Below are 13,747 nucleotides of genomic sequence, written 5' to 3' on the forward strand. Positions count from 1 at the left end.
CAGTGTTCGCTTTACCACTGTGTATGTCATTGTGTACCCATAGCTTAACTCCCACTTATGAGAACACACAGTATTTGGTTTTCTATTCCTGAATTACTTCACTTAGGATAATGGCCTCCAGCTCCATCCAAGGTGCTGCAAAAGACATTATTTCATTTTTTTCGGTGGGGGGACTGAGTAGTATTCTGTGGTATGTGTGTGGTATACATATACCACATTTTCTTTATCCATACATCAGTCGATGGCACTTAGGTTGGTTCCATATCTATGTGAAACCGCCATTGCAAAAATTATAACTGAGAAAATTATTGCAGTGAAATAAATCTAACCTAACCAACTCCATCTTGCTTCTAACCTCCAAGCTGTCCTTGCTCATTTTGGGAGTAGGCCAAAATAACTTTGGGAGGAACTTTTATACAGTTTTACTTTTTGTAGTTTTACATTTTTCTAGTTTAACTTGGAAACAACGACAATAGCCCTTTCCCCAAACAAACCCCCTTCTTGCCTGGGGACTAGACTGCCTTGGTAGGACTAACAAATTAGCCAAAGATTGGAAATTATGGTTTAGGAGTCCTGTGGCTGGAGCCTACAAGATTCTGACCCTCTCCAAATTGCTCCTGGGAATAACATCACTATTTTAAAACTTAAGATCTGTGCTTAAGATATTTCACAGACCCTGCACTTGATGGATCAGCTGGCACTACGCAGATGGAAAAACTGGATCATCTGATCTTTTGGCCCCCACCCAGGAACTGCTCAGTGCAAGAGGACAGAGTCTACTTTCTGTAACTTCCATCTCCAACCCAACCAATCAGCACTCCCGACTCACTGGCCCCTACCCACGAAAGTATCCTTAAAAACTCCGATCTCCAAATTCTCAGAGAGACTGATTTGAGCAATAATAAAACTCTAGCCTCGTGCACAGCTAGCTCTGTGTTTATAACTTTCTCTCTATTTAATTCCCCTGTCTTGATAAGGTACACTACTTGGCTGACAGATGCTCTGTCTAGGCAGTGGGCAAGGTGAATCTGTTGGGCTGTTACATTTGCCATTGTGAATTGTGTTGTGATAACATAAACATGCAGGTATCTTTTTGATCTAATGGCTTATTTTCCTTTGGGTAGATACCAGTAGTGTGATTGCTGGACCAAATGGTAGATCTACTTTTAGTTTCTTTGAGGAATCTCCATACCGTTTTCCATTGAAGTTATACTAATTTGCATTTCCACCAGCAGTGTATAAAAGTTCCCATTTCACTACATCTATACCATCATCTATTGTTTTTTGACTTTTAGTAGTTACCATTCTCAGGCTGGATGAGATGGCTCATGCCTTTAATCCCAAATCTTTGGGAGGTCAAGGTGGGCAGATCACTTGAGGTCAGGAGTTCGAGACCAGCCTGGTCAACATGGTGAAACCCTCTCTCTACTAAATATACAAAAATTAGCCTGGCATGGTGGTGCATACCTGTAATCCCAGCTACTTGGGAGGCTGAGGCAGGAGACTCACTTGAACCTGGGAGACAGAGGTTGCAATGACCAAGATTGTGCGACTGCACTCCAGCCTGGGTGACAAAGTGAGAACCTGTCTCAAATAAATAAATAAACCATTCTGGCTGGGGTAAGGCAGTATCTGATTGTGCTTTTAATTTGCATTTCCCTGATGATTAGTGATGTTGAACATTTTTTCATATGTTGAATACCTTGTTTTAAGAAATGCCTATTCATGTCATTTGCCCACTGTTTGATGGGATTATTTGTTTCATTCTTGTTTGAGTTCCTTGTAGATTGTGGATATTAGTCCTTTGTTGCATGCATAGTCTGCAAATATTTCTCCCATTCTGTGGGTTGTCTGTTTAGTGTGTTGATTATTTCTTTTGCTGTGCAGAAGCCTTTTGGTTCAATTAGGTCTCATTTGTTTATTTTTGTTTTTGTTGGATTTGCTTTTGGGGTCTTAGTCATAAATTATTTGTGTAGGCCAATGTCCAGAATAGTTCTTCTCAGGTTTTCTTCTAGAATTTTTATGGTTTCAGATCATAGATTTAAATCTTTAATCCATCTTGAGTTGACTTTTTTGTATATGGTGCAAGATAGGATCTAGTTTCATTCTTGTACAACTGGCTATCCAGTTTTCCCACCATCATTTATTGAATGGGGTAGGCTTTCCCCAATTTGTGTTTTTGTCTGTTTTGTTGAGGATCAGTTGGTAGTTTAATATTTGGCTTTATTTATGGGTTCTCTATTCTGTTCCATTGGTCTATGTACCTGCTTTTATATCAGTACCATGTTGTTTTGGTTACTGTGCTTTGTAGTATAATTTGAAGTTGGGTAATGTGATGTTTACAGATTTGTTCTTTTTGCTTAGGATTTTATGGTTCAAATAGTCTTTTATGGTTCCATATAAAATTTAGGATTGTTTTTTCTAATTCCATGAAAAATGATGTTGGTATTTTGATAGGAATTGCATTGAATCTGTAGATCACTTTGGGCAGTATGGTCATTTTCACGATATTGATTCTTCCAATCCACGAGCATGGGAAGTATTTCCATTTGTTTGTGTCAACTGTGATTTTTTTTCTGTAGTGTTTTGTAGTTCTCCTTATAGAGATTTATTAACTCCTTGTTTGAGCATATTTTATTTTATTTGCATATTTTAAGTTATTGTAAAAGAGGTTAAGTTCTTGATTTTATTCTCAGCTTGGTTGTTTTTGGTGTGTAGCAGTGCTATTGAATTGCGTATATTGATTTTGTAATTTAAGATGTTACTGAATTCATTTGTCAAATCTAGGAGTCTTTTGAAGGAGTCTTTAGGATTATATAGGCATACAGTCATCATTGGCAAGCAGAAATAGTTTGACTTCCTCTTTTCCAATTTGAATGCCCTTTATTTTTTTCTCTTGACGAATTGCTCTGGCTAGGACCCAGGAATTTTACTTTTAAGTGTCACCCAAGAGAAATAAATATATATGTCCATACAAAATTTTCTTCATGGATGTTTATACCAGCATTATTTATAATAGCCCAAAGTGGAAACAACCTAGATGTCCATTAATTGATGAATAAATAAGCAAAACATGGTATATCAACACAATAAAATATTATTAGGCAATGAAAATAAATGATTAATTGACATATGCTACAGCATGGATCAACCTTGAAAACATGTTAAGAAACCAGTCACAAAAGACCAACATTATATGATTTCATTTATATGAAATGTCCAGAATAGGTAAATCTATAGAGACAGAATAAAGATTAATGGTTGCTTAGGGCCGATAAAGTTGGGGCAGGGCATGGGCTGTGCCTGTGAATGCATATGGAGTTTCTTTTGGTAATGATAAAAATATTCTAAAATTGATAGTGTTAAAGGTTACACAACTCTGTGTACTAAAAACAATTGAGTTTTATACTTTAAATGTAAATTCTATGATATGTGAATTATATATCAATAAAATTATTTTTTAAAGATTACAAAATATGGAGAAAAGCAAGATGAAAGAGCTAAGAAAATTTTAAGCAATAAATGTAAATTGAGCAAAATTGCCAGCTGAAGACAAAGATTGACAGACTGAATTTTAAAATACAAGAGATAAAAATATCCAAGTATATGCTGTTTTAAAAAGATACACTGAGAGGTTGAATGTAAAATCCTGGTGAAGTTAGAAGATACATTTCAATAGTAGAGAACTTACATATTATACTATAATGGGGCAAAATGGACAATGAATATGACATATTCCTAGAAAAACTTACAATATAATAAAAATTTCAACTCATTATGTAGTTATTAAAAAGCCCAAATTTGTATGCATCCAATATCTTTGTTCAAATACATAAAGTAAAATTTATAGAAACAAAATGAAAAATTAACAAATCTATCACAAATATTTTATCATACCTTTCTCAGTGTTTGAGTCATCAAGCAGACAAAAAACATCAGTAAGGTTAAGAAGATTTTAACAGCACAATTAACATGTATGTTTAAATATACTTTTAGATAGAACACTTTATCAAGCAAGTGGTAGGCCACAAAACATAGGAATTAGGGACACTGCCAAGGGAGGATTGAAGTGATAGACCATCCAACCTAAGTTTGATAGGGAGGTAAAGCAAAGGCAAAGGATGGTTCATATGGATGAAGTAGATGGGTCTTTGAGCTATGGTTGAAGAACTGATGTCTTGGGATTGATAGAGTAAGATTCCTAAGTTTTGCCAAATTGTATAGTGGCCAAATTTATTTCAGAGGTAATTAGTGATTACAAGGTCCAGAGTGTTGCCATGGAAGTAAATTGCTGAAATGGGGTAGAAGTCATGGAGGATAAAGAGATTAAGGTACTGAAAGTTCAGAATGCTGAGTGAGTCATTAACATAGATTAGAAATACCCTAGAACTTGAGCACTGGAACATGTGTTTAATCTTCATTGAATGGAGGAACATTAGCAGTAATTGGTAGAATCTGCAACCAAAGAAAATGCAATTAGAGCTGATTGCATGAACTGAGGTTTTCACAAAGTAGATGTGTGAAGTTCAGGAAGCAGTAGTATAAAATTAAAAGGATACTGATCCCATCACTTGACCCAGAGCTAAATTGAATGTGGAAGAAATAGCAGCCTCCATTTGATGGTATGTCAAGAGATGTGTTATCCAGGGATAACTCTATTTAAATTAAGGTCAGAGAAGAAAGTTAACCATCAGTGAAGGAGTACGGTTTGTTAAAATGCAATGGATGTTTTAAAAGGCACAATGGAGAGTTAAGAGATTAAGCCATCAGTGGTAAATTCAGTCAGGGAAAAATAAATAGTAGTTAAAGGAAGAATAGACAGCTGAATGAATTTACATCTTGGGAGATGATCAAGGATAACAGGATATGTGTATTTAGCTGCTTGACAGTTACAGGAAAATCCTGGCCTTTCTCTAGTGGATGGCAGCGAATAGTTGTAGATGGGTCACACTTCTGAGAGATTTTGAGACATGCTGCATTCACAAGAAGGGGTTATTACCTGATTTGAATTCAAAGGCTCTAACTGGTAGCACTAAAGATTTACAGAGTATATGTGAGGTTCCTATCACCTCATTTTCATTTCATTGAGTCTTTCGAAGAGCCCAGGCCAGATGTTCTACAGAATGTCTCACATTTTCAATTTATTTGAATGCTTACTTGTGATTAGTCTCAGGTGAGACTTATCTACCAAGATCACCAGGGTAGTATGTATACTTCCCACAGTATCACATCAATAGGCATATAATGTTAAGCTGTTCCAGTGTTAGTGATGTCAACCTTGACCATTTGTTTAATGTGATGACCACCAGATCTGTCCATTGTGAAGCACTGTTTCTCCTTTGGACCAATCAGCTATAGAATGAGAGTCAACAGGTACACTTGATATAGACCATAGTGATACATACTCAGCAGGAATGTGAGAAACAGACAATAAGGCATGACTAGTTTACACATATAACCCACATACAATATAAATTTGTAAGAGCTATAAGAAAAGTTGTCATAAGAACATACATGAGGGAACAATTATTTCTATGTCCCTAGGGTGGCTGGAGGGTTATGAAAAGAAGGGCAAGCTGAAGAACAAAGGTGGTATTTGAGGGCCGAATCTTAAGCATGAGTTAATAGTGGCTGAAGGTGGGCGGTGAGAGCATCCCAGATAGACAGAAATATCATTAGGAAAAAACAAACAAACAAAAAAAAAAAAACAGGTCTGAAACGACATAAATCCTGGATACTAGTGAGTACTAGTGTATAAGATGCATGGAAATGAATGACTCCAGATGAGATTGGAAAGGTAGACTAGGTTAGGTTGTAAAAAACCTTTAACTTCATGCTAAGTAATTTAACCATAATTCTACAAGTAATGGACATGAATGAGAGACTGTAAGCAAAGGAATACTCAGATTGAACTTTTAAAGAAATGTGTGGATGGCAGTGTGGCAGACAAGTTAAATGGGGAAGATTGGCAAAGAGAAAATCTGAGGGACTAAGAGATTTTTGTGAGAAATGGTGAAAGCAAAATCTAGGTCAGTAGCAGTGTGGTAAGAGAGGAAGGGACTGACATGAGAGAATTTTTTAGGGGTGAAATAAACAGAACTTGATAAGTGGCTACATGTGGGCATTGGAGACATCAAGAATATTCCAGGCTTTCTGACTTGAATCACATTGCTGGTGATGCCATTAGCAATGTAAGTTAGTAGGAGAAGCAGATTTGGAATAGAAAAGATAAGTTCTACATATATTGAATTTGAGTTGCCTAGAGGGCATCACTTCCTACTGTTGTTTCATTTGATTTTTTTAATGAAACTCTTCCCTCTCATTTTCTTTTATATTTCTACTTGGATCACAGAGAGGAAACTGAAATAATACAAACAACACACATATTTCAGGTGGTCATGACAGAGAGCAAAACAGTTTAACCTAGAGATAACCAGGAATCAAGCAATCATTCCCTGGGCTGCACATCGGCAGTCTAACTTTGAAATATTTGAGCAAACTCGGATTAAAACTCCAGGGAAGATCTGTTCTCAAAGGATTTGTGTACCTACTTTAAAAAAATACTACAAAGCAATGCAATTTTATTTAAATGTGCTTTCCCAAATTTATATACAAAAGATGGTAATCAGAAATATCTAAAAAGGTTTGGAGATAACCCTTTACCAAAACAAAGGTCAAGCCTTGGGTCTCGTCGTCTTGTGTTCATGGTTTAGATAGTAATTTCTTCAACTTGAGTCATGGCTTGTTCCCATTCAGCAGGAAGAGGACCTGAGGCCAAGTTCATACTCTGCTGCACTGGTGGACTGGTGGGGGCTGTAATATTTATCTGAGAGAGCATGGCCTTCCTGGGGTCCTGCCATGTTGTCTGATCTATGTTATTTAAGAAACGTCTCTTACCAGAAGATGTCTTCACCATCTCCCAGCCTGCTGACAGAGATACATCATCAAGTATCTCCAAAGAAGACTGTCAACGATATTGAGCTGTGGGTGTAGCTGCTGGGCCAGAGACTACTGCAGTGGGAGTCAATGTCCCAGGAGAAACAATTTCTAACTGCAAGGAATAAGCTGGAACATGCTGTGGAGTCAGGGTTCCTGCAGAGCTTTTGTCAGTACTGGCCTGTCGAGAGTGGGATTTGGGCTCCTGCTGCTTGAAGGAGTCAGGCAGCTTCTAGAGCCTCATGGGCATGGTCTGGGATATGTTGGCCATCATAGGGTTCATGACGGTGCTCAAGAGTGCCTCTGGATCAGTCTCCGAGTTCTCTTGGATGTGCATGATCTGGCGCCCTGTGAGGAGTGACTATGGTGCTGCCTGGGTCACCAGGGGGTGCTGGTTGCCCCAGCCAAGATGGCAGAGCCTGCCCCTGGGAGGGCTGCCCAGGCTGCTTCCCTTGGCTCTGGTGGCCTGGTTGAGATGGTGGCTGCTGCCCAGGATCCATGGCTTCTGCTTCCTGTAACGTGGAACCCTGACCAGGTGAGGGAGGGCTCCACCAGGACTCCCCTGCTTGTCGGGCTGAGATGAAAAAGGCAGTAAGGGCTTTAAGCCAAGTGACGCTGGGTGGCTGGAGCAGTGCTCTTCTCCCTCTCAGGGCCTCTGGGTGGGTAGGGGGTGTGCCATGGCCCCACATTCCCCACCCTGCACATCCGCCCCGTGCTGCTCTCTGGCTCTACTGGTCTGTGTACCTACTTTTGATAAGCTTTATGAAGTCACTAGAGCCACTTAATTTCTCAAACAAGAATGATCACCCCAAAAGTTGACTCTTAAGGAATTGCAAAAGTTAATTAGATAAAATGGTTCTTTTTCCTTAGAAGCCAAGGGTTTGTTCCACAAAGATAAACCAAGTATTTTTTTTATTGAATCTCTTTGTTTTTCTGTCAAGCTGTTTTTATTTATTATATCCAATTCCACTGAACTCCCCAATTTCAATAAGTTCTAAAAATAAATCCCCTAGAGGAGAAAAAATAACGAACAGAGAGAGAAAATAAGCCAACAGTATGTCATGGAGGAACATGCACAACTGGCTATGCACTAATAAACAACATCCAAGAAGACACTGGGTTCTTAAGAATTTTTCCTTAATTATGGTCATGATCTGTGCCTTCCAAGAATAACAGTGTGTGCAGTATTTTAACATTGGTAACAAATCTCTATTTTCATTAGGGTTTTTCAAGTCATGACATGTAAACAAAGATGTCTGTCATATATTCCTAGGAAAGTCAGATAAGAAACCTTTCAGCTACAAAGTGTTTATCATTTTGAAAAATACTTTAACATAAATGATAGGCTTATGAGACTTAAATACAACCTCAAGAATTCTAGGATACTCAAAAGTTTCAAGGTATGGGTGATTTTTGTTTTTGTTTCCACTAACCCAAAGTAAGTTCGTTCTTTTGGCAACTCCATCACCGATTTCTTCTTCTTTTAATTTAGTTTATTTTGTGTAATGAGCAAAGGCTATAACTCCATCTTCCCGGATGCTTTTTTTTTTTTTTTTTTTTTTTTTTTTTTTTTTAAATAAATGTTCTCTCCTTGGACTATCTCCCAGTTTCCGCTGTTCTAAAGCTGGTCTAATGTAATTTTCATTCTGAATGTCATTTGGGGTGAGAAAACAAACTAAGGTGGAAACACTCTAATGGGAAAAAGAGAAAAAGCCATAATACCCATTTGCCTGTACTATATATTTCTCCTGCTTATAACTTCTTTCCACTCTTGTATTCTTCCTCTATTTGTGCCCAGAAACTTCACACTAATTCCACATCTCTCAATCTTCTAGATCAACCCTGAATCTGATTTAGTATTTAAAAAAAAATAGAGATTAGGAAAAGAAATATGAAATAGCATGAGGAAACTGCAGAAAAAGAAAAGCAAAGAGGGAACCAGAAGATCTGAACATGGACCCAATCGAATTTATGAAGCAGATAAACTCTTATCTTGGTGCCTTCTATTCCTATTCAGTCTCCTTTCCCATCTCCACCCTCTTACTTTTGCACTTTCCTTCTGTTCATGTCTAGCCTGATTGTCCTTATATGGCCTTGCCCTTTGCTGTCTCATCAGCTGTTTTCTCTAGTAGACATATTACTGGGCACATCTAGAAGTATTATCCCTTTCCCAGGCTTTTGCATGTTACAAAACGTCTATTGCAGACTAGAATGCTTTTGAGGCCCAAAGAATGAATTACTGATGATTTAATGAAGTTTGATTCACCATTTCTATAAGGGTGTTCTTTGTGTCCCTACTTCCATACCTCTCACTTTCCAATCTGCTTCCCCCAAAAAACTCATTCTACTAGTTATCTCAGTCTGACCAGGCTTTGTACTTGACCAATTCTCAGAAGATGTTAGTATTCTCACCAGAAAAGTATGTGGTGAATATCTGTGTGGGGGTTGTGGGAGGGAGAATAATACCTAAATGTATGTACACACACACACACACTTAAGAAGGGGCAGATTTTCAAACTTTACTGAGAGCTATAATTCCATTCTCAGAGTGATAAAGACACTTTCAATTTATCCAAACACCAAACAATAACATAAGAACCTCTCCCACGAGAGACATTTGCTCAACCATTGCATTTGGGGAAAGAGGATTTTTATCTGTTTTAGGAAACTCTTCTTGTATCTATAATCAACTGATTGCTAACTTATTCTCAGATTCTTTTACAGTGAACTGTGATTAGCAGATCTGTGATACACGCTTGAAAATAAGCTTTTTAAAAGTTATACAGAATCTAACTGGCAAGTCTCTCTCTCTCTCTCTCTCTCTCTCTCTCTCTCTCTCTCTCTCTCCTCTGTGTGTGTGTGTGTGTGTGCCATTTGTTTGGCTTTTCTCCATTTTGCAGGGGAGCAGTAGGTACTGTAGGAGCAGATACTTCTGCCCTGTTGCTCTACGGAAGATGGCCTTCAGAAATATGGGAGGAGACAGCCAAGATGGCCTTCAGAAATATGGGAGGAGAGAAGGACTACATAGAGGCTTAACTCTACAGAGGTCATCCCAGTCTTAAAGATGGACTGGGGAAAGAGAAAGAGGGAGAGAAAATATGAGCCTTGCCAGGCCATAAGGAAATCATATGCTTTAGTATGAAATTCTTCTATAAGCCATTGAAAAAGAACAGTTTGAATAAATAAAAGACAGATAGTAATAAATTGGATTTATTATTATTGCCTACCAATCTCTGTTCTCCTCTTTTTCCTGGGCACACAGCTTAGACTACAGTTTTCCAGCCTCTCTTGCAGTTAGGTTAGACCATCTGTCTAAATTCTCTCCAATGGAATTGGAGTCGAAGTTACATGTGTTAATTCCAAGACTTGCCCATAGAACCTCCACACATATACTTCGGAACTTGATTTGGCTCTCCACAGAAAGGAATGGTGAAAAACAAACCAACATTGGAAACCACATGTTGAAAGCAGAAAAGCCACCTAGTGACCTCTATATTCTCCCTGGTTGCTATACAGACGGGAATTGACTCTCTGTTGCATTTGAACCATTATGTATTTGGGTTAATTTGTTATAGTAGTTTAGTTTACCCTACTGTGTTCCTTGAGAGCATGGTGTCCACTATAATATGCAGCACAATGCTCAGCATAGAATGAGTGCTCAATAAATAATTGTTGAATTAATAAGCTACTACACTAGCCCATTCATGAAAGATCTCCTAAAATGTGTAATTACTATGGAATGCTAAGCTGCAAAATTTCTTCATTCACACATAATTGCATTCATTTTAAATGGTAATTGATATTTAAGTATTGAACACTTACGTATTACCATCTTTTACAAAAAATCCTCGTAAGGTAGACAATATCATCTCCACTTAACTCAGAGAGTTAAGGCACTTTCCCAAGGCCACACAGCTCCTACATAGCTAAGTCAGGATTCAAATTCAAAACTGTCTGACTACAAAACTCTTTCTAATACATCATGCTTCCTTAAAGATATGTTTGGTTTAATGCATTAGGTTTTTTTTTTTGTTTAGATCTGTATTCTTGAGAATATAATGTTTCAGAGTGAAGTGTAATCACTGGAAACCCAATAAGTCCCTCATTAAAGTTGTCACACATGAGCTATGTTATCTTACTCAATTAATAGAACTATTTTATTAATCTGGTAATCAACTTATGACCTCTTACACTCATTTCTAAGTGATCTTTAAATATAGAGTAAATATAGACTGTGTGGTGGCTCATGACCATAATCTCAGTGCTTTGGGAAGCTGAGATGGGAGGCAACATAATAAGTCTCTGTCTCCAAAAAATATAAAAAACCTATCCAGGTGTAGTGGCGCATACCTGTGGTTCCAGCTACTTTGGAGGCTGAGGTGGGAGGATTGCTTGAGCCTCAGAAGTCAAGGCTGCAGTGAGCCATGATTGTGTGCCACTGCATTACAGCCTGAGTGACAGAGTGAGACTCTGTCTCAGATAGTTAGGTAGATAGATAGATAGATAGATAGATAGATAGATAGATAGATAGATAGATATAGGTATAGATTTATAGAGAGGGTAAATATAATAAAAGCTCAGCTAGAAGGCTTGGTGATTGAATTTGAGACAGCTTGGTGAGATGATTTCCTGCTGAAGGATCAGAAAGCAATGGAAAATGATTTGTATTCTAGTCCTCACTTTTTTGGGTTTTCAAAATTCAGGAATTCATTTTCTTATTTTTTTTTTATTACACTTTAAGTTCTGGGATACATGTGCAGAGTGTGCAGTGTGTGGTTTGTTACATAGGTATACATGTGCCTATTTCTCCACATCCTCTCCAGCAACTGTTGTTTCTGGACCTTTTTTTGGGGGGCGGGTGGGTTGGGGGACGGAGTCTCGCTCTGTCATCTAGACTGGAGTGCAGTGGCATGATCTCGGCTCACTGCAACCTCTGCCTCCTGGGCTCAAGCAAGTCTCCTGCGTCAGCCTCCCTAGTAGCTGGGACTACAGGTGCATGCCACCACAGCTAGCTAATTTTTGTGGGTTTTTTTGTATTTTTAGTAGAGACAGGGTTTCACTGTGTTAGCCAAGATGGTCTCGAGCTTCTGATCTCATGATTCACCCACCTCAGACTCCTAAAAGTATTGGGATTACAGGGGTGAGCCGCCACACCTGGCCTAGGACTTTTTTTATGCTTTAAGTTCTGGGGTACATGTGCAGATTTTGCAGGATTGTTACATAGGTCTACACACGCCATGGTGGTTTGCTGCCTCCATCCCCCTATTATCTACATTAGGTATTTCTCCTAATGTTATCCCTTTCCAACCTCCCAACCCCCTGCTATCTCTCCCCTAGCTCCCCACCCCCCAACAGACCCCAGCATGTGATGTTTGCCTCCCTGTGCCCATGTGTTCTCATTGTTCAACATCCCTTATGAGTGAGAACATGCGGTGTTTGGTTTTCTGTTCTTGTGTCAGTGTGCTGAGAATGATGATTTCCAGATTCATCCATGTTCCTGCAAAGGACATGAACCCATTCTTTTTTATGGCTGCATGGTATTCCATGGTGTATATGTGCCACATTTCCTTTATCCAGTCTAACCCTGATAGGCATTTGGGTTGGTTCCAAGTCTTTGCTGTTGTAAACAGTGCCACAATGAGCATATGTGTGCATGTGTCTTTATAATAGAATGATTTATAATCCTTTGGGTATATACCCAGTAATGGGATTGCTGCATTAAATAATATTTCTATTTCTAGACTTTAAGGAATCGCCACACTGTCTTCCACAATGGTGGCACTAATTTATACTCCCGCCAACAGTGTAAAAGCATTCATATTTCTCCACATCCTCTCCAGAATCTCTTATCTCTAGTTTTTTTTTAATGATCACCATTCTAACTGGAATGAGATGGTATCTCACTGTGGTTGTAATTTGCATTTCTCTAATGACCAGTCATGATGAGATTTTTGTCATATGTTGGCTGCATCAATGTCTTCTTTTGAGAAGTGTCTGTTCATATACTTTGCCCACTTTTTGATGGGGTCATTTGTTCTTTTCTTGTAAATTTGTTTAAGTTCCTTTTAGATTCTGGATATTAGCTGTTTGTCAGATGGATAGATTGCAAAAATTTTCTCCCATTCCATAGGTAGCCTGTTCACTCTGATAATAGTCTCTTTTGCTGTATGGAAGCTTTTGTTGCCATTGCTTTTGGTGTTTCAGTCATGAAGTCTTTGCCCATGCTTATGTCCTGAATGGTATTGCTTAGCTATTTTCTAGAGTTTTTATGGTGTTAGGTCTTATGTTTTAATCTTTAATCCATCTAGGGTTAATTTTTGTATAAGGTGTAAGGAATGGGTCCAGTTTCAGCTTTCTGCACATGGTTAGCCAGTATTTCCAACACCATTTATTAAACAGGGGATCCTTTCCCCATTGCTTGTTTTTGTCAGATTTGTCAAAGATCAGATGATTGTAGGTGTATGGCATTAATTCCGAGGCCTCCACTCTGTTCCATTGGTCTGTATCTCTGTTTTGGTACCAGTACCATGCTGTTTTGATTACTGTAGCATTGTAGTATAGTTTGAAGTCAGGTAGCATGATGCCGCCAACTTTATTCTTTTTGCTTAGGATTGTCTTGACTATGTATGCTCTTTTTGGGTTCCATATGAAGTTTAAGGTGTTTTTTTTCCAGTTCTGTGAAGAAGTTCAATGGTAGCTTGATGGGCATAGCATTGAATCTATAAATTATTTTGGACAGTATGGCCATTTTCACAATATTCGTTCTTCCTAACCATGAGCATGGAATGTTTTTCCATCTGTTTATGTCCTC

At 38.3% G+C, this 13,747-nt stretch overlaps 1 protein-coding gene and 1 pseudogene across 10 annotated transcripts in view; one reads left to right on the forward strand and one right to left on the reverse strand.

Moving 5' to 3' along the window:
• The window catches only part of LRCH2 (leucine rich repeats and calponin homology domain containing 2), a 174,185-nt gene that overhangs the window by 132,361 nt on the left and 28,077 nt on the right, over window positions 1-13,747 (forward strand). Inside the window, exon 26 of one of the 10 annotated variants that reach the window (XR_012515672.1) lies at window positions 9,837-11,761. The exons of the other annotated variants lie outside the window; for them this stretch is intronic. The gene's annotated coding sequence lies outside the window, so the exon portion shown is untranslated. Of the gene's footprint in view, window positions 1-9,836; window positions 11,762-13,747 lie in introns of those variants that run through there. 10 annotated transcript variants of the gene reach the window in all.
• Window positions 6,626-7,436, reverse strand: LOC101048028 (transcriptional coactivator YAP1 pseudogene; annotated as a pseudogene).

Source organism: Saimiri boliviensis, chromosome X (assembly GCF_048565385.1).
Source record: "Saimiri boliviensis isolate mSaiBol1 chromosome X, mSaiBol1.pri, whole genome shotgun sequence".
NCBI classification, from domain to species: Eukaryota; Metazoa; Chordata; class Mammalia; order Primates; family Cebidae; genus Saimiri; species Saimiri boliviensis.